This window comes from Onychostoma macrolepis, chromosome 01 (assembly GCF_012432095.1).
Source record: "Onychostoma macrolepis isolate SWU-2019 chromosome 01, ASM1243209v1, whole genome shotgun sequence".
NCBI lineage: Eukaryota > Metazoa > Chordata > Actinopteri > Cypriniformes > Cyprinidae > Onychostoma > Onychostoma macrolepis.
The window spans coordinates 47,452,094-47,479,322 of record NC_081155.1 but is presented as its reverse complement, the minus strand read 5'-3'; the positions used below and the strand labels follow the sequence as shown (position 1 = coordinate 47,479,322).

Genomic DNA, 27,229 nt, shown 5'->3' with positions numbered 1-27,229 from the left:
AAAGAGTTCAGAGATTCAGGTCAAATGATGATGACAATACATAATCAACACCACCAGACCACCTTATCTTTTGGCTTGTCTAACTGTTGTTTAACTCTGCAACAGCAGCCAAACTAAATCTAATCTTAAAGAATCAAGGGTCAAGAGCCCAACTAAAGCAAACATTGACCACCGTAATGGTAACCTAAAAATTCAGATTTTCTCCTTCGGTGATTCTGTTTGTTATCATCAAAAGAATGAGATGAATGCAGAGTCTCTCATTCATGAACTGCAGAGAAACTCAAACACAGAAGAAAAACATACAGTGCTTTTCACATTATGCTTGTTCATAAGCATATCAGCATATGTAATAATTATTTCTGGTTTCCATATTACTAGTGGTGAATGGCTATGTCTATGACTAGTGATGGGTCCAGTCCAATCAGACATAATACAGTCAATCAAATACATCTGTCCAGCTTTAAGAGAATGAACATCATGATGGTGTTTCTGAGGATCATAAAGCAGCTTAACATCCCTCACTTTAACATTTCTAAGCTCTAAGGACTATGAAACAACAAAAGCTGTTGTTAACTTTTACACCGAGCTGGACTTTATCTGAGGATCTCAGCTATAAGCGCAGTTCTTCAGATGGACTGAGGAGGGCAGCAGTGACGGAAATCACAGAAGAAGAAGAAGAAGAGGTTTTCCGCACATGCGCATTCTTCACTCCTCTGAAGCGAAACCGAAAGTAAACTCGACAGGAAAATGCGGGAGTTTTGAAGACTTTAAAACGGTCATAAACATCACATTAAGGTAAGTTCATTTCAAGGCTTCTGATATAAGTTCATATTATTGTAGTTTTTCTTCTTCGTCTCTGTCGAGTTAAATCCGATCTTTAAACTTGAACACATTTAGTGATTTGTGTCGCTTGTAAAAGTGGATGAAGTTCATCTTCAGGATTATAATGATATCGAGCTCTAGAGATTCTGCTTTTATTTCAGATTCATTCACGGATTCTTTACAGTCAGAAATATAGGCGACCAAAGGAGGAAATACAGATTTAAACAGAAAACACGAGCTTCTGTACATTGAAAAAAAAAAGTGCATTTGCCTTGTTGTTACTCTACCCAGTCAACACGTGAGATCACGGGATGATCACAGTGACATCACACCATTCTCATACGGTGATCCTCACAGTGTGAGTAATATATGAGCTCATTGTGAACTCAAAATGTTGAGCAGGTTGAGAGGAGGCAGTTCAAATATCAGTCGCCGGGGGACATTCTACTTCCTGTTTCTCAACACTATCACAGAGATATCACAGATATCACATGATGAGCTCACGAGTGCACGCCCAGCTAACAGCTTTCTGTTATAAGAACCTTCTCCAAACATACAACTGACTTCCAGCCACAGCCTTCGATGAAATCAACTGAAATAAAAGAAGAGATTAAATCTCTCATGATCTCAGCAGAGAACTGCTCCACTCATTACTAACCAGACTGACTTTATTTCTGATATCTACAAAAGCGCTTATTGAGAATTAGATGTTTTATTGTTTCGTTTGATGTTACTACCAAAGTGATTAGTGTTTGCTTTAGCCAGGCTCCAGACCTTAATCCCATAGAAAATCTGTGGAGGGAGCTGAAAGTTTCCCTTTGAGTTTCCAAGAGATAGCCAAGAAACCTTAATGATTTAGAGAGGATCTGTAAAGAGGAGTGGTCCAAAATCCCTTCTGAGATGTGTTCAAACTTGGTGCCAAACACATGAAACGTCTGACCTCTGTGATTACCAACAAGGGTTTTGCCACTAAGTACTAAGGGGTCAAATACTTATTTGACTTACAAACGTTAAAAAAAGATTTACATTTTAGTATGCTGCTTTTTTTCTGGAATTGTTTGTTTGATATTCTGTCTCTATCAGTTAAAATGAACCTACCATAAAAATGAAAAAAAAATTATTATAAATTTTTTTTAAATGGGCAAACTTACAAAATCAGCAGGGGATCAAATCATTATTTTCCCCACTGTATATAGACTGATGAATATAATATACAAATAAGAGGCACCGGTACCTTTTTCATATAAAAAATTAAAAAATGTGCTAATAATATGATTACGGTGAAATTTGGGTGAACATAATTTGTATTATTAATTGTTTTACTGATCTTGTTTGTTTAGTGGAAACAGTGAAACTCATTGTGGAGGAAAAATAAACAGCATTGTTACAGCAGCAGAAACACATCAAGCTCTGAACAGATGGATGCTTTTCTCCTGCTGCTGAAGTCAAATATGTTCAGTAAGACACAAGAGCATCAGTGAGCTCAGATACTGACGATGCTCATGAGGATCACTCTTCAGATCTTCTTCACTACAGTCAGTAAACCAGCACTTTATGATTCAGAAGAAAAGGATCCTGCTGCAGCTCCACATTCTCTTCAATCTCATCGTGTGTGTAGCGTTAAGATTTACTGCAATAATCATCACAATATTATGTGTCATTTGTGCTCTTATGTCTCCATATGCAGGTGTGAAGTCAGTTTGTCATCATGGAGAACAGAGAGAGATCTTCATCTCCTGATCACAGCTGTGTGTCTCTGAAGAGTGGCAGATCCATGGGTCCTCCTCCTAAATTCAGTGATGATCCAGTGACCTCTGACCCCAGGTGAGACTGCTTTATTAATGCAGGGATCTAATAATTTACAGTTGATTGATGTCATAGTCATATGAGAGTGTGATCAGTGGATGGTGAAAGGTGTTTGAATGAATGTGTATGTGCTGCATGTTTCAGAGTCACACACTCAGATCCTCTCATGACTCAGTGTTTTCAGAGTGGAGTTGCATGAAAACCTTGTTCTGTAGTAGATGGTCAGGTTTTACTTCTCTTGTAGTCTAACAGTAAGAGGGAATTTCAGTGAATTCAAGATGAACCTTGCTGTAAAAACCACATCATAAAATTAGGGATGGGCATTTTAGGAAATCTCTCATTTCGATCATCCATAGGTTTCCAAAACGAGTAATTGAGTACATATATATTAGTGCTGTCAATCAATTAAAAAATGTAATCGCGTTAATCACAAATTTTAAATACTACACTGTAAAAAATGATTGTGATTTTAACAGTAAAAAACTGTAAAATACCACAGTAATAACCTGTTAAATGATTAAGAGTAAGTTTCCTTACTATATACAGTGAATAACTGTAATAGATCTAACCTTTGTTTTCGAGAAAGTAGCCTCAGAGTCGACACTCATAGACTGTGTCTGAAACCACACCCTACACCCTCATTCACTAGTCCTACATTACTTCACTATATAGTCCACTAGACAGAGTGATTGAGAACATATGAGTGAATTCAGACACTGATGAACACCTGCTGTTAACAAACACAATCACTGAAGGAAAGAACAAGAAACAAAACTACAACTGACATACAGCCTTAAACGAAATCAACTGAAATAAAACAGCAGAGGATGATTAAACAACTCCACAAACAGCAGCTCCACTTATTACTAACCAGTTTGACTTCATTTCTGTCATATATCTACGAATTAACAGAGGTTTATATTTTATTTCAAATGTTTTGTTTTATCTCACCATTTTGGCGATCAGTGGTTGCTTTTGTTATGCTCTTGACCCTTGACTCTTTGAGGTTAGTTTTTCTTTGGCTGTTATGACTGCGTTTGTAAACACATTAGTTATGACAAGAAAAGCCAAGAGTGTTTGTAGTTTTGGTTAAAACTTAAAAGTGGTGATCATCTTCTAATGACCTGGATCGCTGATCTCAGTTAGTGTCAAACAATATGGGTGATTTGTAATTAATTTCACATTGTTTATGGTAATAATATTACTCCACAAGTTAAGCTGACAAACCATTATGAAAGAATTTAAAAACCTTTTATGCACAAAACCTTCAGAGTTACAGCATCATTTAGAAACACACAGACATCAGGAATCAGCACATGAACCTCAACAATGGTGACTATTAATAATAAAAAAAAACAATTCATTCTGCAAAGCATGCTGGGTGCCAGTACAAAACTCCCAGAATGCACTGCAGCATGAATAAATTATGCAGCTGAATGTTCTTAATATTTTCTTTATTTGCTTTTATTTTGGTGTTGTTTTTGTTGTTACTTTTCAGTAGACTGTTTTGTGATGTTCAGAGTTGAACCGTTTTTTTTAATTTTTTAATATCGTTTTTGATTGTCACCAATTTTGAGATTCATACGCTGATTGTTGATGTCTGTGTGTGTTTAATTTCTGCCGTAGTTCAATACATTTATTTGTGCATATTCTGGTTAGAGCTGTTTCACAACATTTGATTACTGTAGCAATTAATGGTGCAATTAACATATCACATGTTTAATAAGAGACTTAACATGGGATAACCAGTGAATTAAACTAGATCATGTTGGTTTTGACATCACAAACATCAGTCTCCGATGATGATAGATTAATTTGGCGCTTTTGCTTTAAAAACTGTGCTTAATAAACACAGCTAATTAAAAGCAACCAAACAAAACCAATGTTAAAGAGTCACGAGTCAAGAGCCCAACTAAAGCACCCACTGATCGCCAATATGGTGACTTCAAATGAAAGTACAACAACTAAAATCTCAATAAGAGCTTTTGTACACATGACAGAAATAAAGTAAAAGTGGTTAGTAATAAGATGCTGTTTGTGGAGTTGTTTAATCACCCTCTTCTGAAATATTGAGAGATTTCATGTGTTTTATTTCAGTTGATTTCATCTTGGCTTTAGCTGTAAGTTTTATTTATCTTTTCTTGTTTCTCGTTCCTTCAATGATTCTACTTGTTAACAGCAGGTGTTCATCAATAAACTCAATCCTAATTTAATTAGTCACTTAATTCTCTCATTAATTCATCACTGCTTCAGTGTTACTTCAACACTCTGTAGTGTGGACACATAGAAGTGCTCTTTAAAACTGAGGATTTTGCTGTGGGATTAAAGGGGTTAAATTTGTGAGATGACAAAACATTCTGTGGAACGTCATTTTAACAGAAATATACCGTAAATTTAATTTACGGAACAAACTGTAAAAAACAGTAGATTACTGGCAACCACAGCTGCCGGTATTTCACCGTAAAATCAAGAAAATAAACAGCAAAATACTGTAAAACCTAACAGTCAACTTCCTGTTGTGTTTCGTGGGTCACCATTGTGCTGGAGAGTAGAGCCTGTGTTTAAGTCAAGGACGGACAGAGAGACACTGATGTTATGCTGCATGTTGCTTTATTTAAAGGCAATAACTGTGTAGCTACTGATATAAAGAGAATATCTTTGTTAGTTTTAATCACGCATGTATGTGTGTTGCTGTTATTTGCAAGAGTTTTGAGTTGAATTGGTGACTTTGCATAAATCAGTAAGATTTTCTTCATGGATTTAAACAAAGTAGTTCTCAATACTCTTATGCTCACATTACATAAACATTATAAATATTAGTTTATAAACAAATGGCAGTTGGATAATTTAAGCGTAGTCGGTTTCTGCAAATAAAATGTCTTAACTGAAAGGTTTGTGTATTAACATTGTATCAGTTAATGAGATACGGTTTTTCACTGTAAATTTAAACAGTTCTGTAAATCCTAAAATGTTGCTACCGTCTTTTTCACGGTAAAATTCTGGCAACCACAGCTGCCGGTATTTTTCCGTAAATTTAACAGATTTTTTTTTACAGTGTAGGATTTACCTGTAAATGTGTTGAAATAAAGAAATGCATGACAAACTAGTTAAAGGAAACAGAACCAGGGCTTGAAAAAAGAAGTCAATCGGTTCACTCCGAGCAAAATCAATATTTTAACGCTTTCTGTTCCTGTGTTCCTCTGTATTATTACTGTTCTGAAACCGGTTCGAGTAGAAAAATAACGGTTAATAACGTTATTTTTTAAATTGTCTTTGCCTATAATAATAATAATAATAATAATAATAATAATAATAATATGCTAATAATAATAATAAAGTACAGTGCTTTCTTTACACAGAAAGAAAAAACAGGAAGAGATGGTATCTTAACCTGCTGCGCTTAGTCACAGCCAGCATCATCTTTTCTAGATTTGCTTAAATGTAGGCTACTAAATAAAATAAAAAAATCTATTAATGCTTTAAAAAAAAAAAATTATTTAATGCCTTTAAAGATATTTAAAATGTTTGCTGCATTGATTAAAAAAAAAACAAACAAAAAAACGCTACTTCTATAAAATTGCGTTTTGAGGAAAAAAAAAAACCCATAGGCTATAAGCCGCATCGCATTTTATTAGGCTAGGCCTATTACATACAGAAATGATGTAGGCTAAAATGCCGGTAAATCAAAAATGTTTACAAACATTATAAACACAGTTATTAGTTTCTCTCCACAACAAATCCTCTAAATTTAAGACTATAGCCTATAAAAACGTCAATCCAAAAACAAATTAAAGGTGAAACTGATGCCTACCTCTCTCATTCGGCACGAATCCAAATGTTTCCATATTCGCAATGTATCTGGATGCTAAAATATTATTTATTATAGGCTTTGCACTTTCATCGACGTAAAACATCATCCTTCACATCGGCTATATCAGCACACTGAGGCGGTGGTCACGCTGAACGCAACAGATTGGACAACGGCGCACTGTAACTTTTTATACGTTTCTTTAACTGTATTTTATTTTGATAATGAACAGGCTACAATGTCGCAAAAATATCTTATCTCTTTGTGCACGTGAGGTGCCAGCGTGATATGGCCACGCTGGCTGGTTAGATGCATGATATCATTCAAAACTACAGTTTTATTTGTTTTGCAAAAGCTTGACAAAGCTTTTGTAAAATAAAGAAAAAAAGCTGTCTCCTTTTCCTTTCTGAGAACTTTGGAACGCGTCATAATGAACTGTAGTCCTAACTCAGCATTTTTTTTTTCTTTCGTTAATCCGTCAATGATTTAAGTAAAATATATTTAGTGTATAGGCATGTATATTCCTTTTTATGTAAGCCTAGTTTTATTCTGTTTTCTCCGTTCACAGAAGCGCTGCAGGTGTGCAAGATCCGTTGAATCCATCTTACACTATCCTCAGATAAACTGCGCCGGTGCATTGCCATTGCAACTTGCCTATGAAGAGTTCACAGCTAAGCGTGCAGGCATTTCACTAGCTGGATGCATCAGGGTCACATTTGCATAGGCTGTACTACTTGAATTCCTGATTGTTTTTTTTTGTTTTTTTTTTCCATATTGCTTTTTATTAGTTTTATAACAACAACATTTAACAACAACATACCAAGAACATAAAACAAAGCACATAAAAAAAATAAAAATAAATAATAATAATAATAATAAAAAAAAAAAAAAAAAAAAAAAAAGGGCAGGCTACATTACAAATGACATAAGTGCCTAGAATAGTTACAAAGGAGAAAGATAAAACACAGAGGGAAAAAAAACAAAAGGGGAGATGAAATCCGCATGGAAACCACTATATCACAAATATATTTAAAAAAAAAAAAAAAAAAAAAAAAATTACAAAAAATTAAGTACTACTGTTATTTAGCTGTTGGAGGAAGGGACCCCAGATCTTAGAAAACTTTATAAGAGACTTTGATTCATTAAACTGTAATTTCTCAATGTGTATGACAGAGGCCATCTCCAAGCCACCTCTGAAAACATGGGGAGCAGTGGATTTCCACTCCTCAATATGATTCTCTTGGCCACCACCATGCCCAACATTAGTGCCAACTGCAAATAATAAGACAAAGATGAAACTGTGTCAGAGTAACCAAAGATGGCCAATTCCACTTCAGGCAAGAAAGCCTGGTTATATGCCGCAGAGTACCAAGAAAATATATCCTGCCAATACCTATGAAGTTTAGGGCAGAACCAAAAAGAATTAGACAACGTTCCCTCTGCGCCCTGACATCGATCACAAACTGGAGACACTGCTGGGTATATCTTGTGGAGTTTGACTTTAGAATAGTGCAGCCTGTGTACAATTTTAAACTGAATTAATTGAAGTCTTGCATTGATAGAGAAGCTATGAATTCTCTGCAGGATTTCAGACCAGAAGTCGCTAGATAGGTTGATGCCAGCATCCCTTTCCCAAGCTACCTTAAGATAATCAGAAGAAATGTTTAACTGCGATGAGAAGAGGGAAACAAATTGCGAAACCATATGCCTAGTATCCGGTGCTTGTCGCACTAGTTTATAGAACCGGTGTTCTTCATGCTGGATCCTGTAATCGGAAAAAGCTTGCTGAACATAATGCCGAGTCTGCAAGTAGCGATAAAAATGAGAGTGAGAAAGACCAAATTTACTTTGATGGTCGCTTTGCCTCTTTCGATCACCTTCTGTGTATAGTTCGTTAAATGAAGAAAGACCCTTATTATTCCACAATTGAAAGATTCTATCGCTCAGAGCAGGTGTAAAATTGTGATTATTACAGATGGGGGAGTATAGAGAAGGCTGTGTAATACCAAGACATTTCATAATTTGTTTCAATATTCTTAAAGAGCTATGTACTACAACATTTTTAGAAATGCTCTTTAAAGGGGCGTTTAAACTGGCAAGTAATAAGGCAGGGAGAGAGCTCTTGTTTACAGAATGAGATTCCATGTGAATCCATGTAGGAAAATCTGAATTCCCATTCAAACTGGGCGAATCAATACTCCAGTACATCAAAGCCCTTATGTTTGCGGCCCAATAATAATGTTGAAAAACTGGCATTGCCAGCCCCCCCATCTCTTTAGATTTTTGTAAGTGTGCCTTAGAGATACGATGAGTCTTAAAACTCCAAATAAAAGGGAAAATAATAGAATCTAAATTTTTAAAAAATGATTTCGTAAGATAAATGGGTAGATTCTGAAAGAGATATAAAAACCTTGGAAGGACCACCATCTTTATAGCATTAACACGGCCGATTAAAGATAAAGGCAAAAGCTTCCATTTTTCAATGGTGGATTTAAGGCTTTTTATTGCAGCACTAAAATTAACTTTAAATATATGTTTTGGATCTAAGGGAATAACCAATCCTAAGTATGTGAAATGGTCACGAACAATTTTAAAAGGGAGGGACTCTAAAAAATTTGTTGAAAAATTATTGCCAAGGGGAACAAATATACTTTTATTCCAGTTAATTGAATACCCAGAAAAAGAACCAAATGTTTTTATCAAATCCATTAAAGGAGGTAAAGAGTCAACAGCATCTTTTAAGAATATAAGCAAATCATCTGCATATAGAGAGAGCCTAGTTTCTACCGTCCCAATTGTAATGCCACTAATAGAGGCATGGTGCCGAATACTTGTAGCCAGTGGCTCCAGAGCCAAATCAAATAGCAAGGGACTAAGGCAACATCCCTGCCTAGTCCCACGATAAAGTGGAACATAGTCAGATTTGTCCAAATTAGTGAGTACAGCAGATTTTGGGTTTGCATAAAGCATCTCTATATAAGTACGAAAAATTTTTCCAAACCCAAACTTATTTAACACTAAGTATAGATATTGCCACTCAATCTGGTCGAAGGCCTTCTCGGCATCTAGAGAAATTACAGCTGCCTTAGACCACTTAGCATCTACATTATACATAACATTTAACAAGCGACGGACATTTGAAAAAGAAAATCTACCTAAAATAAAACCAGTCTGATCATGATGAATTAATGAAGCCATGTGTTTGCTCAAACGAGTGGCCAACACTTTAGCAACAATCTTCTGATCACAGTTAAGCAAGCTTAATGGTCTATAACTAGAAGGATCAGTATCATCCTTGTCTTTTTTCAATAATAAGCAAATGTTCGCTTCATAGAGAGAACGGGGAAGTTGTTTATTTTCAAAAGAATGATTTATCATTCTCAGCACCAGTGGAGCAATAATATCTGCATGAGCTTTATAGAGTTCAATACAAAACCCATCAGGACCTGAGGCCTTGCCATTTGGAAAAGACTTGATAGCCTTCAGAATTTCATCCAGAGTGAACTCTTTATCCAGATCGCATCTGGCATCCTCACTAAGCTTCGGAGTGTCAATTGTATCAAGAAAATCTGTAATTTCTGAAATGGGCACGTTACATTTTGAAGTGAAAAGATGTTTATAAAATTCCAAAAAATGAGCATTTATTTCCTTTGGATTGGTTAATAACACACCTGAGTCTGATTTAATTTGAAAAATAGCTCTATTGGCCTGTATGCCTCTTAACTGCCGAGAAAGTAGTCTTTCAGGTTTGTCACCCATCTCAAACTGCTTACGTTTTATTTTGAACATCATGTTACTGACTTGTTCACTCAAAATATTGTTATACTCGTATTTAAGTTTTAGCATAACATTAAGATCTGACTGAGATTTAGATAATCTATAGGTATTCTCCAGGGTTGGAAGCAAGGTTTCAATTTCGGCAAGCCTTCTACGTTTCTCCTTCTTCCTGCTCGATTCATAAGCAATTATATTCCCCCGCAACACTACCTTAAAAGTCTCCCAGAGAATGGAGTCAGACACATCACCTTTATCGTTGAATTCAAGAAACTGCTTGATGTGAGAGGAGATGTATGTGTGAAATTGCTCCTGCAAGAATAAACAGGGGTTTAAACGCCAATTGTACTTAGACTGAGACACAGAAAGCTTAACCACCATCGTAAGGGGACTATGATCAGAAATTATAATATTATTATACTTGGTCTGTGTTACGTTCAAAATGAGTTTAGAATCAATAAGAAAATAATCGATTCTAGAATATGATTTGTGCACAGGCGAAAAGAAGGAGTAGTCTCTGTCGGATGGATGTTGTAATCTCCAAATATCGATTAAGTTGAAAGACTTACATAAATTGTTTAAAGTACTGACTGAACGTAAAATGTGAGGGGCCTGTGTGGAGGAGCGGTCCAAATAAGCATCAAGATAACAGTTAAAATCACCACCAATGATTAAATTAGTAGAACTGGGGTCAGAAAGCAAGTCAAAAATGTTCCTAAAGAAGTTAGGATCATCAAAATTTGGACCATATAAATTTACACATGTAATTGGGAATGCATTTATATGACCAGTTACAAAAATATATCTTCCAGAAGGATCAGAGATGACAGTAGACAAACGAAATGGGACAGTTTTACGAAATAGGATGGCAACACCCCTGGCCTTTGAGGAAAAAGAAGACTGATATACTTGCGAGATCCAGTTAGATCTAAGGCGTCTCTGCTCTGTTGGTCTAATGTGCGTCTCTTGCAAAAAAATAATATCAGCAGAGAGAGACTTAAGATGAGCAAATACTTTGCCTCTTTTAATCTGGTGCCCCATACCTCTAACATTCCAAGATACAAATGTGACATTGGTCCCCCCAACAGAACTATAAGCATCAACCTTTGATTTGTTACTGGTGATATTTAAGTTCAATGACAAAGAAGGCAGTTATAAAAATAGCCCTGTACACCCCATCAAAACTCACCCCCCACCCACCACCGTTTCCCCAACTGAAACGGCAAAACTCACCCATCACCAGGAAGGTAGCGGAGCAAAAGCAGAAAAAACAAAACAACAGAAAGGGACTTACTCAGTAAGCTGTAGAGAAAAAAAAAAAGTCTCAATCGTCCTCCCCTACTGCTGACAAAATTCCAAACATAGAAACAAGTACCGTCAAACTCCGATAGAATCGAGGATGAACTTGAATAACTTGACTATCCGCCCTAATCAGGCCAATGCAACAACACAATAAATCAGATTCACTAAAGAGAAATCATTTGTTAGAAAGAGAATCCGCATATTTTCGTGCTTCTTCTGGTGAATCGAAAATCGTTATGGAGTCCTTGAATTTCACTCGCAATTTTGCAGGAAAGCGAAGAGAACAAGACACCCCCGCTTCCTTCAAAACTTTCAGCACTGGTCCGAATGCTCGACGTTTGGAGGCCACCTCCGCTGTATAGTCCGGAAAGATGTGGACCTGTTTCCCCTTGTAATACAGCGGAGCGTTGTCACGGCTCAGACGAAGGATCAGTTCTTTGTCGCGGTCATGATGCAGCTTCGCAATAATTGGACGCGGCCTCTCGTCATCTGTAGGCTTCGGTTGTAGCGACCTGTGGGCGCGATCCACTTTGACAGGTTTCGGGAACTTGTCTTGGCCGAATAGCGCAGAAATCAGCCCGGTAACAAACTCCGTGGGATGACCTTGCTCCGCTCCTTCTTTTATCCCCACAAATTTCAAATTAAGCCGACGTGAACGGCCCTCCAGGTCATTTACTTTAGCACGAAGAAATCTGTTATCCGAGCGCAGTTCCTCACAGATTCTCTCTACTTCGTCCAGGCGCGAATCACAACCGGTCATGGCTAATTCCAAATCCTCAACTTTTTTCTTAACACCCGACTGCTCGGACTGTAGATTCGCCAGCACGGCATCCACCGCATCAAGGCGAGTGTTGATTGACAATTTAGTGTCCTCAATGAGCCGCTTTAAATCGTTTCCTTGCGTCTCGATGGCTGAAAGTATGGTACTGGTAGAGGCTGAGGAGAGGGAATCAGCATCGCCATCTTTGCCCTGCTGCGCAGCCTTCGATAGCTTCTTGGAAGTCATTATTACGTTAAATGTAAAGAAAGTAAGGACTCTGCAATCGGCAACAATTAAGGAAGAAGCAGTGACATCAAACTTTGGGCGAACTGGTATATTAACGGAAATATTTAAAAAAACAGGAGTCAACTCTGAGGAGACTTAGAAAGTGCGTCTACTCCATTCGCCGCGCGCCTTCTTCCGAATTCCTGATTGGTTGACAGCAAATTTCAAATATTATATGGAACGATAAAATAACGTTATTAACCAGTTAATGGCCATTTCGAATTTTAGATTCTATTCGGAATTTTTAAATTTAATTTCGTTTCTGTTTCCGATTCTGTTCCAGTCAAAATATCGTTTGTTTCGTTCCTTGAACCAGTTCAGAGCCCTGAACAGAGCCTTTCACACCTCCGCCGGGTATGAGACATAATCCTTATTATTCTTTTGTTTAGTTTTTTTCAGCCATTATCAGCCTTTATACTGGCAATAAAACGTTTACCAAGCCACATCGCTTCAATCCCAGTATACATTTACCCAACTATTATCAAAAGAATTTCTAAATAAATACAACAAAACATTTTCTTGCAACCTTACATGAAGTATTGTGACAAAATGCATTATGTAGAAGAACTGGACCTGTTCTGCAGGTGCATTAGAGCTAATATTAACATCATGCTTCATAAGACAATTTATATATATTATATATAAATTGTATATATATATATATTAGGGGTGGCACGGTACATGTATTCGTACCGAACCATCACGGTACGGACATCTCGGTTTGGTGCATGAAGCCTCACGACGAATACAGGCAATTCACCCCAATCCAGAAGGGGGTGTCCGCAGTAATGCAACACTGTTTGATAACCGTCATCGCCAGCAGAAGAACAGCGAATGCCGAGTTGCGCACTTGAAAACAAAGCCCCCTAGACAGTGACCATGTGCTGATTCTGAATGCATCTCTCACTGACAAAGGAGTATACTTTAAAGGCTTGCGCACTCAACTGTTTGCGAAATGGACCTTTGTGCTCGAGTATCCTACCTTTCTCATTCGTCACAAATCCAAATATTCCATAATATTTCCATATTTGCGATGTAACGTATCTGAATGTGAAACTATTATTTATTATGTAAATGATAGGCTTTGTACTTCAGACGCGTTCCAGCGGTGACACAGAGGCGCGCGTGCTGATGTTTGGCTCACTGTATTTTATTTTGATAAAGTAACAACTGCGCTGTCAAGTTAGCAATACTGGAACTGATGTGTTGTGTGTGTGTGCGTGCTCCGGCGCGATCACTTCAACTGTTTCCTTATACCAGCAGAATCAACTTTAAACACTTATTGTCTTATTAATAATCACTGTATAAAGGTCTGCTTTTATTTGTGTACACTCACAATGAAAACAAAACAAAATTGTAATTTGCACTACTGTCTGTTCAAAATAAATGAAAAGAAACTGAGCATAGTAGATTTCTTTTTCCTGTTGTACCGAAATCGTATCGAACCGTGACCCCCAAACCGAGGTACGTACCGAACCGTGACATCTGTGTACTGTGCCACCCCTAATATATATATTAGTGCTGTCAATCGATTAAAAAATGTAATTGCGTTAATCACAGTCGTGGACTGTGATTAATCATGATTAATCACAAATTTAAAATACTAGGATTTACCTGTAAATGTGTTGGAAAAGAAATGCATGACAAACTAGTTTAAGGAAACAGAACATTTCACACTTCCGCCAGGTATGAGACATAATCCTTATTATTCTTTTAGCATTATTCTTTTGTTTTTATTCAGCCATTATCAGCCTTTAAACTGGCAATAAAATGTTTACCAAGCCACATCGCTTCAATCCCAGTATACATTTACCCAACTATTATCAAAAGTATTTCTAAATAAATACAACAAAACATTTCTTGCGACCTTACATGTAGTATTATGACAAAATGCATTATGAAGAAGAATTGGACCTGTTCTGCAGGTGCATTAGAGCTAACATTAGCATCATGCTACATAAGACAATTTATGAGATTAATAGTACACTTTTACTCAGAACTCACTTCAAACCACCATCGAGTGTTTGTAATAACTTCCTTTGCGATCACATGTGGAATTTGGTCGCTTACTGTTGTTAAAATATGCTATTTATAGCCTTTTATATTGCTGCACAAATTAGCATTTCAGATGTACACATTCATCTAAAAAAATCACATACAGACCATATCTATCGTAATCGTGTGTTTATTATCTTATATAATCTATAGTAGCTGTTGTCATGTTTATTTTGGCTGAAACTCACGTTGTTTGATGTTACAACCACCTCTCCGTTCTTGCCAGGGATACATTCCAAGTATAATACACATTAGTAAAAGGATCTATTTTAATTTTTATTTGTCTATATACACTTTGGGCTGCCGCCGTGCATTATAAAAGTAGCCCAAAAACCGCAAACCACGGCTCTGTAGTTTTTCCCGCGACTGTATTTTCAAAATAGCCCACTTGTGTCGTTACCCTGGCAACACTGGTTCGCTGTACCCTCATCACACAATGATAGATAACCTTCGCGCTGCGATGATGGGAAGAAGTTGGGGTCAAACCTTATCAAGCGATTAATTTGCATTAAAAAATATTAACACGCTAAAAATTTTTATTAATCGCATGCGTTAACGCGTTAACGTTGACACCCCTAATATATATATTAGTGCTGTCAATCGATTAAAAAATGTAATTGCGTTAATCACAGTCGTGGACTGTGATTAATCATGATTAATCACAAATTTAAAATACTAGGATTTACCTGTAAATGTGTTGGAAAAGAAATGCATGACAAACTAGTTTAAGGAAACAGAACATTTCACACTTCTGCCAGGTATGAGACATAATCCTTATTATTCTTTTAGCATTATTCTTTTGTTTTTATTCAGCCATTATCAGCCTTTATACTGGCAATAAAATGTTTACCAAGCCACATTGCTTCTATCCCAGTATACATTTAGCCAACTATTATCAACAGTATTTCTAAATAAATACAACAAAACATTTCTTGCGACCTTACATGTAGTATTATGACAAAATGCATTATGAAGACGATTTGGACCTGTTCTGCAGGTGCATTAGAGCTAACATTAGCATCATACTACATAAGACAATTTATGAGATTAATAGTAAACTTTTACTCAGAACTCACTTCAAACCACCATCGAGTGTTTGTAATAACTTCCTTTTGCGATCACATGTGGAATTTGGTCGTTTACTGTTGTTAAAATATGCTATTTATAGCCTTTTATATTGCTGCACAAATGAGCATTTCAGATGTACACATTCATCTAAAAAAAAATCACGTACAGACCATATCCTATCGTAATCGTGTGTTTATTATCTTATATAATCTATAGTAGCTGTTGTCATGTTTATTTTGGCTGAAACTCACGTTGTTTGATGTTACAACCACCTCTCCGTTCTTGCCAGGGATACATTCCAAGTATAATACACATTAGTAAAAGGATCTATTTTAATTATTATTTGTCTATATACACTTTGGGCTGCCGCCGTACATTATAAAAGTAGCCCAAAAAACCGCAAACCACGGCTCTGTAGTTTTTCCCGCGACTGTATTTTCAAAATAGCCCACTTGTGTCGTTACCCTGGCAACACTGGTTCGCTGTACCCTCATCACACAATGATAGATAACCTTCCGCGCTGCGATGATGGGAAGAAGTTGGGGTCAAACCTTATCAAGCGATTAATTTGCATTAAAAAATATTAACACGCTAAAAATTTTTATTAATCGCATGCGTTAACGCGTTAACGTTGACACCCCTAATATATATATATATATATATATATATATATATATTAGTGCTGTCAATCGATTAAAAAATTTAATCGCGTTAATTAATCGCAAATTTTAAATACTAGGATTTACCTCTAAATGTGTTAAAAAAGAAATGCATGACAAACTAGTTTGGAAACAGAACCTTTCACACCTCCACCAGGTATGAGACATAATCTTTATTATTATTTTATCCTTATTCTTTGTTTTATTCAGCCATTATCAGCCTTTATACTGGCAATAAAACATTTACCAAGCCACATCGCTTCAGTCCCAGTATAGATTTACCTAAGTATTTCTAAATAAATACAACAAAACATTTCTTGCCACCTTACGTGAAGTATTATGACAAAATCAGAATCAGAATCAGAATCAGAATTAGCTTTATTCGCCAGGTGTGCGCAAACACACAAGGAATTTGTTGTGGTTTTAAGGTGCTCCTGGTACATACATACGTACATACATACATAAATACACATGTGACATGAGAACAGAAAAAACATTTAAATAGTAAGACTTAACAATGGATAATAATCCTAATAATAATAAGTATGAATCTGGAACAGTAGATTTATGTACAGATTTGTGCATTATTTACTCTATATACAGCTGTATAGATAAACATATGTATGTGTATTTACATAATACTTGAGAGGAGGCAATAATTAAAGATGGAGAATGAATTACAGAATGAATTACAGAACACAGGTAATGATCCACGTGTTAGCTATTTAAGCTGGAGATGGCATGGGGAAAAACTGTTTTATGCCTAGATGTTCTAGTGCACAGAGATCTGTAGCATCTGGCTGAAGGGAGAAGTGCAAACAAGTTGTGTCCGGGTGAGAGGGGTCTTTGATGATGTTACCTGCCCGTTTCTTCACTCTGGAGTTGTACAAGTCCTGAAGGCTGGGCAGGTGCACACCAATGATCTTTTCTGCTGTCCTAACAGTCCGTTGAAGTCTTCTTAAATCTGATTTGCTGGCTGACCCAAACCAGACAGTTATGGAGGAGCACAGAACCGACTCAATAACAGCTGAATAAAACTGTTTCAGCAGCTCCTGTGGCAGGTTGAACTTTTTCAGCTGACGAAGGAAGTACAACCTCTGTAAAATGCATTATGAAGAAGAATTGGACCTTTTCTGCAGCTGCATTAGAGCTAACATTAGCATCATGCTTCATAAGAAAATTTATGAGATTAATAGTACACTTTTACTCAAAACTCACTTCAAACCACCATCGAGTGTTTGTCTATATACACTTTGGGCAGCCGCGGTACATTATAAAAGTAGCCCAAAACACCGCAACCCACGGCTCTGTAATTTTGTGAGGAGCACCTGGTTGTTGTTCTTTCCACTTCCGGATTATGGCCCCAACAGTGCTCACTGGAACATTCAGAAGTATAGAAATCCTTCTGTAACCAATGCCATCAGTATGTTTGCAACAATAAGGTTGCGAACGTCTTGAGAGAGCTATTTGCTTTTACCCATCATGAAATGTTTCTTGTGTGACACGTTGGTCATGAGACATATTTTTATAGGCCATCAGTTGGGACTGAAACAACTAACATTAATTTCCACTGACAAGGGGCAGGATTGCTTTCTAATTACTGATAGATTTCAGCTGGTGTCTTGGCTTTCCATGCCTTTTTGCACCTCCCTTTCTTCATGTGTTCAATACTTTTTTCCCTGTGTCGTTCCATTTTATTACACAGAACTTAATTTTTGAACTTACTTGTTTTGCTTTCTTTGTATGTATGGATTACTTGGGTAGTTACCGAAATCCGGTGAAAATTACATGTCAACAGCGCCTTTAGAAATATATTTACTGAGAAAAATGGTGACGTGTTCAATACTTATTTTACCCGCTATATATTAGCGGTGTGAAAAAGTGTTGGCCCCTTCCTGATTTTTACATTTTTTGCACATTTGTCACACTTAAAAGATTCAGATCATCAAACAAATTTTAATATTACACAAAGATAATGCAAGTAAATAAAAAATGCAGTTTTTAAATGATGATTTAATTTATTAAGGGAAAAAAGCTGTCCAAACCTACCTGGTGAATGATGAACTACAGGGAGTCAAAGACCAGCTCAAAACCAGCATGAAGAACAAGCATGAGATATTACATAAAAATTAATTGCCCCCTCCTGTTAAATCATGAAATAACTGTGATTAACCACATTATTTTAGAAAGCGGAGTTAAATTTCACTAGCCAAACCCAGGCCTGATTACTGCCAGACCTGTTGAATCAAGAAATCACTTAAATAGAACCGGTCTGACAAAGTGAAGCATGTTTAAAAAGCAACACATCATTCCGCGATCTTAAGAAATTCATAAACAGATGAGAAACAAAATAGTTGACATGTATCAGTCTGGAAAGGGTTATAAAACCATTTCTAAGGCTTTGGGACTCCAGCAAACCATGGTCAGAGCCATTATCCACAAATGGAGAAAACTTGGAACAGTGGTGAACCTTCCCAGGAGTGGCCGGCCTACCAAAATTACTCCAAGAGCACAAAGACGACTCATCCAGGAGGTCATAAAAGAACCCAGAACAACATCTAAAGAACCGCAGGCCTCACTTGCCTCAATTAATGTCAGTGTTCATGATTCAACAATAAGAAAGAGACTGGGCAAAAACAGCATCCATGGGAGAGTTCCAAGGCGAAAGCCATTGCTGACCAAAAACAACACAAAGGCTCGTCTCACATTTGCCAAAAAAATATCTTGATTATCCCCAAGACTTTTGGGCAAATATTCTGTGGACTGATGCGACAAAAGTTGAACTTTTTGGAAGGTGTGTGTCCCGTTACATCTGGTGTAAAACCAACACAGCATTTCATAAAAAGAACATCATACCAACAGTCAAACATGGCGGCGGTAGTGTGATGGTCTGGGGCTGCTTTGCAGCTTCAGAACCTGGACGACTTGCCATAATTGATGGAACCATGAATTCTGCACTCTATCAGAAAATCCTGAAGGAGAATGTCCCGGCCATCTGTTCGTGACCTCATGCTGAAGCGAACTTGGGTTCTGCAGCAGGACAATGATCCAAAACACACCAGCAAGTCCACCTCTGAATGGCTGAAGAAAAACAAAATGAAGACTTTGGAGTGGCCTAGTCAAAGTCCTGATCTGAATCCTATTGAGATGCTGTGGCATGACCTTAAAAAGGCAGTTCATGCTCGAAAACCCTCCAATGTGGCTGAATTACAACAATTCTGCAAAGAAGAGTGGGCCAAAATTCCTCCACAGCGATGTGAAAGACTCATTGCCAGTTATCGCAAACGCTTGATTGCAGTTGTTGCTGCAAAGGGTGGCACAACCAGTTATTAGATTTTGGGGGCAAGCACTTTTTCACACAGGGCCATGTGGGTTTGGATTTTGTTTTCCCTTCATAATAAAACACTTCATTTAAAAACTGCATGTTGTGTTTACTTGTGTTATCTTTGATTAACTTTGATTTACTTGTGTAATCTTTGATAAATTTGTTTGATGATCTGAAACATTAAAGTGTGACAAACATGCAAATAAATAAAAAATCAGGAAGGGGGCCAACACTTTTTCACAGCACTGTATATATATTGTAATTGTTGATTTCACCTCAAATCTACAAACAAAAAAAAACTTCCCCACCAGTGTTTTTTTATTTTATTTTATTTTTTTATGTTGGCAAACAACCCAAAATATTTTGTTGTATGGACATGCAAAATGCCAAAAGAAAGAACAGATCCTATATATACTGTAGCTTCTTGCTTTTGTTTTTATATACACCTGAATGTGGGTGAGTTTCATGTAAAAACAACATTTTGAACAAAAAGCTGAGAAAATGGTGTTTTTGTCAAAGACTATGCCCGGATCAGATTCAGAATGATGATCAAAACATCGATAATAATAATATGTTACATTTATATAGCACTTTTCTGGGTACTCAGTTTTCTCAGGAGGTCTCCCATCCAGGTACTTACCAGACTAAACCCTGCTTAGCTTCAGTGCACAAAACCTTACAATCTTCCCATGAAAGAGTAATTTTTGAAAATTAACTTGAAATTAATTAATTAACTGAAATAAAAATGTATGACATTAATTATGCATAAAATACAATATATATGTATTTATTTACATTATAATTAATATTTTAATTTTATGTATTTAAATTCTTTATTATACATTATTGTTATTGTTATTATTATTTATATATATATATTTTTTTCTATTTCTGTTGTTTTTGCAGAGGGAATAGAGATGATCAGACTGGAGACCTGGATTCTCTTCAACCAGTGAATGATGAGCTACAGAGAGTCAAAGACCAGCTCAAAACCAGCATGAAGAACAAGTATGAGAGATTATTTGAGGGACTGAACCTCCAGGAGAATGAAAGCCTCCTGAACAGGATCTACACACAGCTCTACATCATAGAGGGAGAGAGTGAAGGAGTGAATGAAGAACATGAGGTTTTACAGATGGAGAAAACAGCCAGAACACAACACTCACAAGACACTCCAATCTACTGCAATGACATCTTTAAAGCCTCAGCTGAACCAGGATGTGAGGAGAAAGACCAGATCAAGACTGTTCTTACTAAAGGCATCGCTGGAATCGGAAAAACCGTCTCTGTGCAGAAGTTCATTCTGGACTGGGCTGAGGAAAAGCCAATCAGGATGTAGATTTCATGTTTGTGCTTCCATTTCGAGAGCTGAACTTGATCCGAGATCATCAGTACAGTCTTCACAGACTTCTGCTGGACTTTCATCCTGAACTTCAAGATCTGGACTCAAAGATTTATGAGGAGTGTAAAGTTGTATTCATCTTTGATGGTCTAGATGAAAGCAGAATCACACTGATGTTTTCAGACGCTCAGAAAGTTTGTGATGTGACTGAGACTTCATCAGTGGGTGTGTTGATGTCAACACTCATGAAAGGAGAGCTGCTTCCCTCTGCTCTCATCTGGATCACCTCCAGACCAGCAGCAGCCAATCAGATCCCCTCCAAATACATCAACCGTCTGACAGAAATTCAGGGATTCAATGAGCCTCAGAAGGAGGAATATTTCAGGAAGAGAATCAGTGACCAGCATCAAGCCAGCAGAATCATCTCACACATCAGAAGAGCAAGAAGCCTCCACATCATGTGCCACATCCCCGTCTTCTGCTGGATCTCATCCACTGTGCTTCAGAAGCTCCTGGAAGAAGATCTGAGTGCAGAAATCCCTCAAACTCTGACTGAAATGTACATCCACTTCCTGCTGATTCAGATCAACATGAGGAACCAGAAGTATGAAGAGAGAGATCCAGAGAAACTCCTGCAGTCCAACAGAGAAGTGATTGTGAAACTTGCTGAAGTGGCTTTCAAACAGCTGATGAAGGGCAATGTGATGTTCTATGAGGAGGACCTGATTGAGAGCGGCATAGACGTCACTGACGCCTCAGTGTATTCTGGGATTTGCACTGAGATCTTTAAGCAGGAATCTGTGATTCATCAGAGAAAAGTCTACAGCTTCGTTCATCTGAGTGTTCAGGAGTTTCTCGCTGCTTTCTATCTGCTTTACTGCTATTTATTGAAGAAAAAAAAGCCACTGCATGAATTCAGATTTTACAGATTTGATAAAGCCTCTCTGTATAATCTACTAACATCAGCAGTAGATAAAGCTCTTGAGAGTAAGAATGGACGTCTGGATCTGTTCCTGCGGTTCCTGCTGGGCGTCTCACTGGAGTCCAATCAGAGACTGTTACAGGATCTACTGACACACACAGAGAACAGCTCAGAGACCATCAGGAGAACCACACAGCACATTAAAAACAAGATCAAAGATGATGTTGATGATGATCATTTAGTATATTATCCTCTCTCAGCTGGTGAATCCATCAATCTGTTCCTCTGTCTGCTGGAAGTGAAAGATCAGACTCTGTTCAGAGAGATTCAGGAGTTTGTGAAATCAGACAAACACTCAGAGAAACTCTCTCCTGCTCACTGCTCAACAATCACCTACATGCTTCAGATGTCAGAGGAGCCGCTGGAGGAGCTGAACATCATGAAATACAACACATCATATGAGGGGAGAAGAAGACTGATACCAGCTGTGATCAACTGCAGAAAAGCTCTGTGAGTGTTTAATCATTAACTAAACTATCATATTTAATAATGAATCTGACATCTTTAAAATAAATGTTCCTAAATGAGAGATTTTCTCCTAAATAACAGTCCAGAATCTTAAAGGAGTCATGACACGCCTTTTTAATACAGTAGATAGTAGGGATGGGAAGATTCCCCAATTCGCTCGGTGCATCGGCATAAAAAGTTAATGATGCAATGCATCGGTTTAAAAAGTGTGCAACGGCTACAAGATGGCATTTATATTGCGATGCATCGTTTCTAACATATTTGCATCAATAAAAAAAATATTTATTTATATATATAATTACTAGTAGATGTGCTATACTTTTATTATTTAGAAAGTGACCAATAATCTGTGACCAATATTTTTAGGGGTTCGAGCACGTAGTGCTGAAACTAATTATTCTATCAGCCATAAACTCGGCACTCCGTCCTCCGCTCACTAAATTCATCTGATATGTTGCCTTTTCTATATAAACAATGGTTGCGCTGCTGTTTTCATGTGGGTGTGTAGAGTTGCATACACTATTATTCTTAAATATGTCGGTATTGCTGCCATTCATATACTTTTCATGATAGCCAACATTTGGTCCGGCGTGCAATGCAGTTCGCAGTCACTGGACGTGTATGGGTTGATAATGTAAAATTCCAGACAAGTTTTCTTTACTTTTTTTAACTCGTCTTGACTGTCGTGCAGTCTGACATTAATAACAACTGAGATCCCATAGTGTGACATGATCGTCATGTTTGTACAGTCTGACAAGTACAATCCTAAAGGACTTTCTTTTTTTTTTTTTTTAAATCGCACAGTTTGAGCCCGGCTTTAGTCTGACAGTTAGCCTGCTTTAGATCAGGTTAGTTTCCCAGTGTAAGTTGCCACAGTGACTGAGCTTGATCTAGGCCTATGTTAAATTTACTTTATTTGACAATGAGTCAGACTAACTGAAATAAGCCTGGCTTATTTGGTAAACTTGTTTTATGAAACAATCATCAAGGCATTAAAAGTGATCATATTTTCTGCATTGCATCGAATCACATTGTGTTGAATCGAATCGAAATCGGATCGCACTGCATCAGTACCTGCTTCATATGTATCTTCAATGTATCGTATCGTTGGCTATGTATCGAGATGCGTATCGTATCGGCCTCAGTCATGAGATGCACATCCCTTGTAGATAGTTGATCAAAATGTCTGTTATCACGAGAAACTCGTTCATTAAATCAGCAGCAGGTGGAGCAAAGGGACGGTCGACACCATTGATCAGTAAAGCTGGAATTCAGACATTTTCACTGTGAATGAAGATAAAATAATGACATACATCACTGGTAATATTAATAGCAATAATAACATAGCATTATCACATTTAATCTTCACTAAATATTGATCATTAATGCTTAATGTTCCAGCTGTTTGACTGCTGTTACAGTGAACTATTACAGTGAAGGCAGTGCTTGAAGTGTGTTTACTCTTTACTGTACAGCACTCGCCAGTATTTTAGGAATGAAGAGCTTCTCTCTCGTGAACACACTGCTGGAAAAGATTCTTCTGGGCGTTTCAGGAAAAGTTCATCAGTAGTCTAGTGTTCGAGCATTGGTCAACAATGTCAGTGACACGGGTTCAAACAGTATTCAGGTACAGAAATGGATTAATCAAACGTAAAATAACACTGCATAGTCTTCACTGTATAAATTAAATGCAAAATGTGTTTCACGAGTTCACACTTACCTATAATAAACTGAGTAAAGGTTATGCGTATTTGGCGTGCTGTCCAGGGAGAGGGCTCCGAGCTCGGTAATTACTCCCGAGCCCAGGGTACTCCCCCTGTCCGGGGAGAAGGGTCCGAGCTCGGCATTTAGCCCGGACCCAGAGCGTTCCCCCCAAGTGCTCCTCCCCATGCTGGGGTAGAAACAGGCTGAAGGTGAGGAGTCGGGGTGGTGGAGGGATGCTGGAAGACGAGAGATAATGAAGGTAGATTGCTTTGATTATTTATAGGGGTTCTCTCTCATGCTGATTGGATAGTTGGTGTAATTACTGATGATGAATTGGCCGTGTTAATTATCTGTGCATGCTCCTCCCGAAATTTGTTAATAAAACATCACTTTGTTGTTTAACATTTGACACAGAAAGCAGGAACATTAAACTGCTGTGAACCAATATACTGTTACACATCCATTTTCTTTATCAATTGTTTACCTTCACCTAAGCCATAAGCAACTGTGTTTGCAAGAATACTTGCAGAGACATGCATTGTGACATAGTTTCAGGCACAAATAGACGCTGAAGTGAACAGAATTCGGTGTTCTGCAACTCTGCATGGGTCTCACCGTGTCTACACCGGATGCGAGCGGTGGAGCGCGACATGACAAAATACAATAAAACCCATTATAATCAGTGATGCTGTCTACACTGGATTTGACGTGAAAAATCCTGACGGCAAACTGGTGCCTCGTTCTATTTATGAGGTACTGACACAAAGTTAAAATGATTTGCAGCGGTCTCTTTGTCACGTCCAGCGCAGACAGACTTTGGGGCCGTTCACATGACGCGCCTAAAACTCATAGAAAACATCAGCCGCACCGTTTTTTCCTTCTTTCCAAAGTGCTCGGGAGCTTGTGCTTTCATGACATCTGCTGTTGCTAAGCAACCGTGACCTGCGCTCTCCTCGACGACGCGGAAGTTTCAACGAAGGAAGAATGGATTTCCAGCACTGAAAATCACTTGCAGTAGCTCTGCGACTAAATTTATTTAAAATGGGTCTCTGTACAGCTGTTGCGTCCGGTGCAGAGACACGGTGTCTGTGTTAGGGATGCATCGATCCGATACTCAGTATCGGTATCGGCTCCGATACTGGCATTTTCTGCAGATCGGGTATCGGTCAGACAAGACCGATCCAAATCCGATATTGTGCGTATACTATTCTGTGTTATTTTTAAGCCCCACAAAAGCACAAAAACATTATAAAGCACCATAAAGTCAAAGTCCAAGTGTTCTGAAGCCGTTCCAAAGTTTAATGTGAGGTACAGATGAAAATTGAAGTTGTTTAAACTCAAGTTCACGTAAACTCTTCTCTCCGCCTCGTCTGTCTGTCATCCTACATTCAGCATTCAAACTGTCACGTTCGGTTACTACAGTCAAGACGACCAAACTCTACCCAAGAGCGCACAATAACTCAAATTTAAAACTGTTAAAAGAAAAGGCTCAATAAACTATCGCACAGATTTAATAAGCTACACATCAATATCTCTTTCCTTTGTGCTTTGAACTTCTTTATCCGGAGCTGCACGCTGTGACTCCGTGCTGCTTCAAGCGCGTCATTCTGCGCACGGGAAGCGCATATAAGGGCTTTGTGCCGCTCTCTATGGAGCTTTTCGTATTATAATGCTTTAGCGCAAAGAAATATTATTTAGCGTGTCTTGTTCTGTCCTATCAAGGCTATTAATAATCTAATGTATAGCACAGTAATGGAGGAGGCAGCAACATATGATAGATAGGACTCCTCTATCATATGTTGCTGCCTTCATTACTGTGCTATACATTTAAAATAATGTATTTTAATTTAGTAGTTTATATTTATAAATAAATACATTTACTTGTTTTCATTAATGCATTTTGCAACAATACAAAGAGCAATGTGTATCATTTTACCAGATTTAGTCCTTCACATATTCACTTTTATTTGTTCCCCACTAAATTATTTTAGTTATTTAGTTCACTAAATGTTTAGATTTTATAAAATTTTGAACTCATGATTTTTCTAGAATAACTTTTGGTGCTAAATTATACACTAACCTAATTTATAATAGTATTTTTGTCATAGATTATGAATGGGCCTGTTTACACCTCATTCCATGTGCGTTTTCGCCGATCGGATATCAGTCTGATTTGTTAAAACATTTCCATTTACACCTGGCCACATAGTCGCAAAACAGATATAAATCCGATCTTCAATTCCCCCGCTATATTTAAATTTAACGAAGTTCACGTCAACGAAATACAAATATAAGCTGCATTTTATTAATTATCAGCTCATTTCAAGATTAAAGACCGCAATAGGAGAGTGTGCTGCATCAGCACTGGAAAGATACGTTTTTTCTTACTACTTTTAATGAAGATGATTGTGTTGAGCGTCTAGCTGTGTGAAAGTTTCATTCGCGGCAGTTTGCGCGTCTGCTTGTTGAAGAGATACTCAGCTACTTGTCCGCGGCGATGCGTGTTGCATTAGCGCAGTCATATCTGACTATAATGTCATAGCCTGTGACACGGTCTCACACGTTTATTATTTTTTAAATTTTGGGAGGAGTAAAATTTGCATATGTGGTTTCAACAACCAGATGCATTTACACATGTCCAGTTTCGTCTGGAATGCGGCCCAGACCTCCTCCTAGAAGTGGTTTGAATGATCGGATTTATATTACAAAACACATGACCAAACGTTTTACACAGCCCCTATATATTTTTTCCATGTTATTTTTTCATTCAAATTAAGTTGTCTAATATATTGTGTTTAACACAAAAGAGTGACACAGAAGTATAGAAATTGTACATTGATTAAAAAAAAAAAAAAGCGCTGGGATCGGATCGGAATTGGACGATACTCAGAATGTTCTGGATCGGATCGGATCAGATCTGAAAAAATGGTATCGTTGCATCCCTAGTCTGTGTGTGAGCAAAGAAAACAATCAGTTTAAATATAACGATCAGTAGCCTATACTGAACATCGCACGATATCGATGCTGAAACGATATATCATGCAGTCCTACACAGTAATAATGCAGACA

At 37.5% G+C, this 27,229-nt stretch overlaps 1 pseudogene; it reads left to right on the top strand.

Moving 5' to 3' along the window:
- Positions 1 to 718: 718 nt before the first annotated feature.
- Positions 719 to 22,442, top strand: LOC131533369 (NLR family CARD domain-containing protein 3-like; annotated as a pseudogene).
- The last annotated feature ends 4,787 nt before the right edge of the window (positions 22,443 to 27,229 follow it).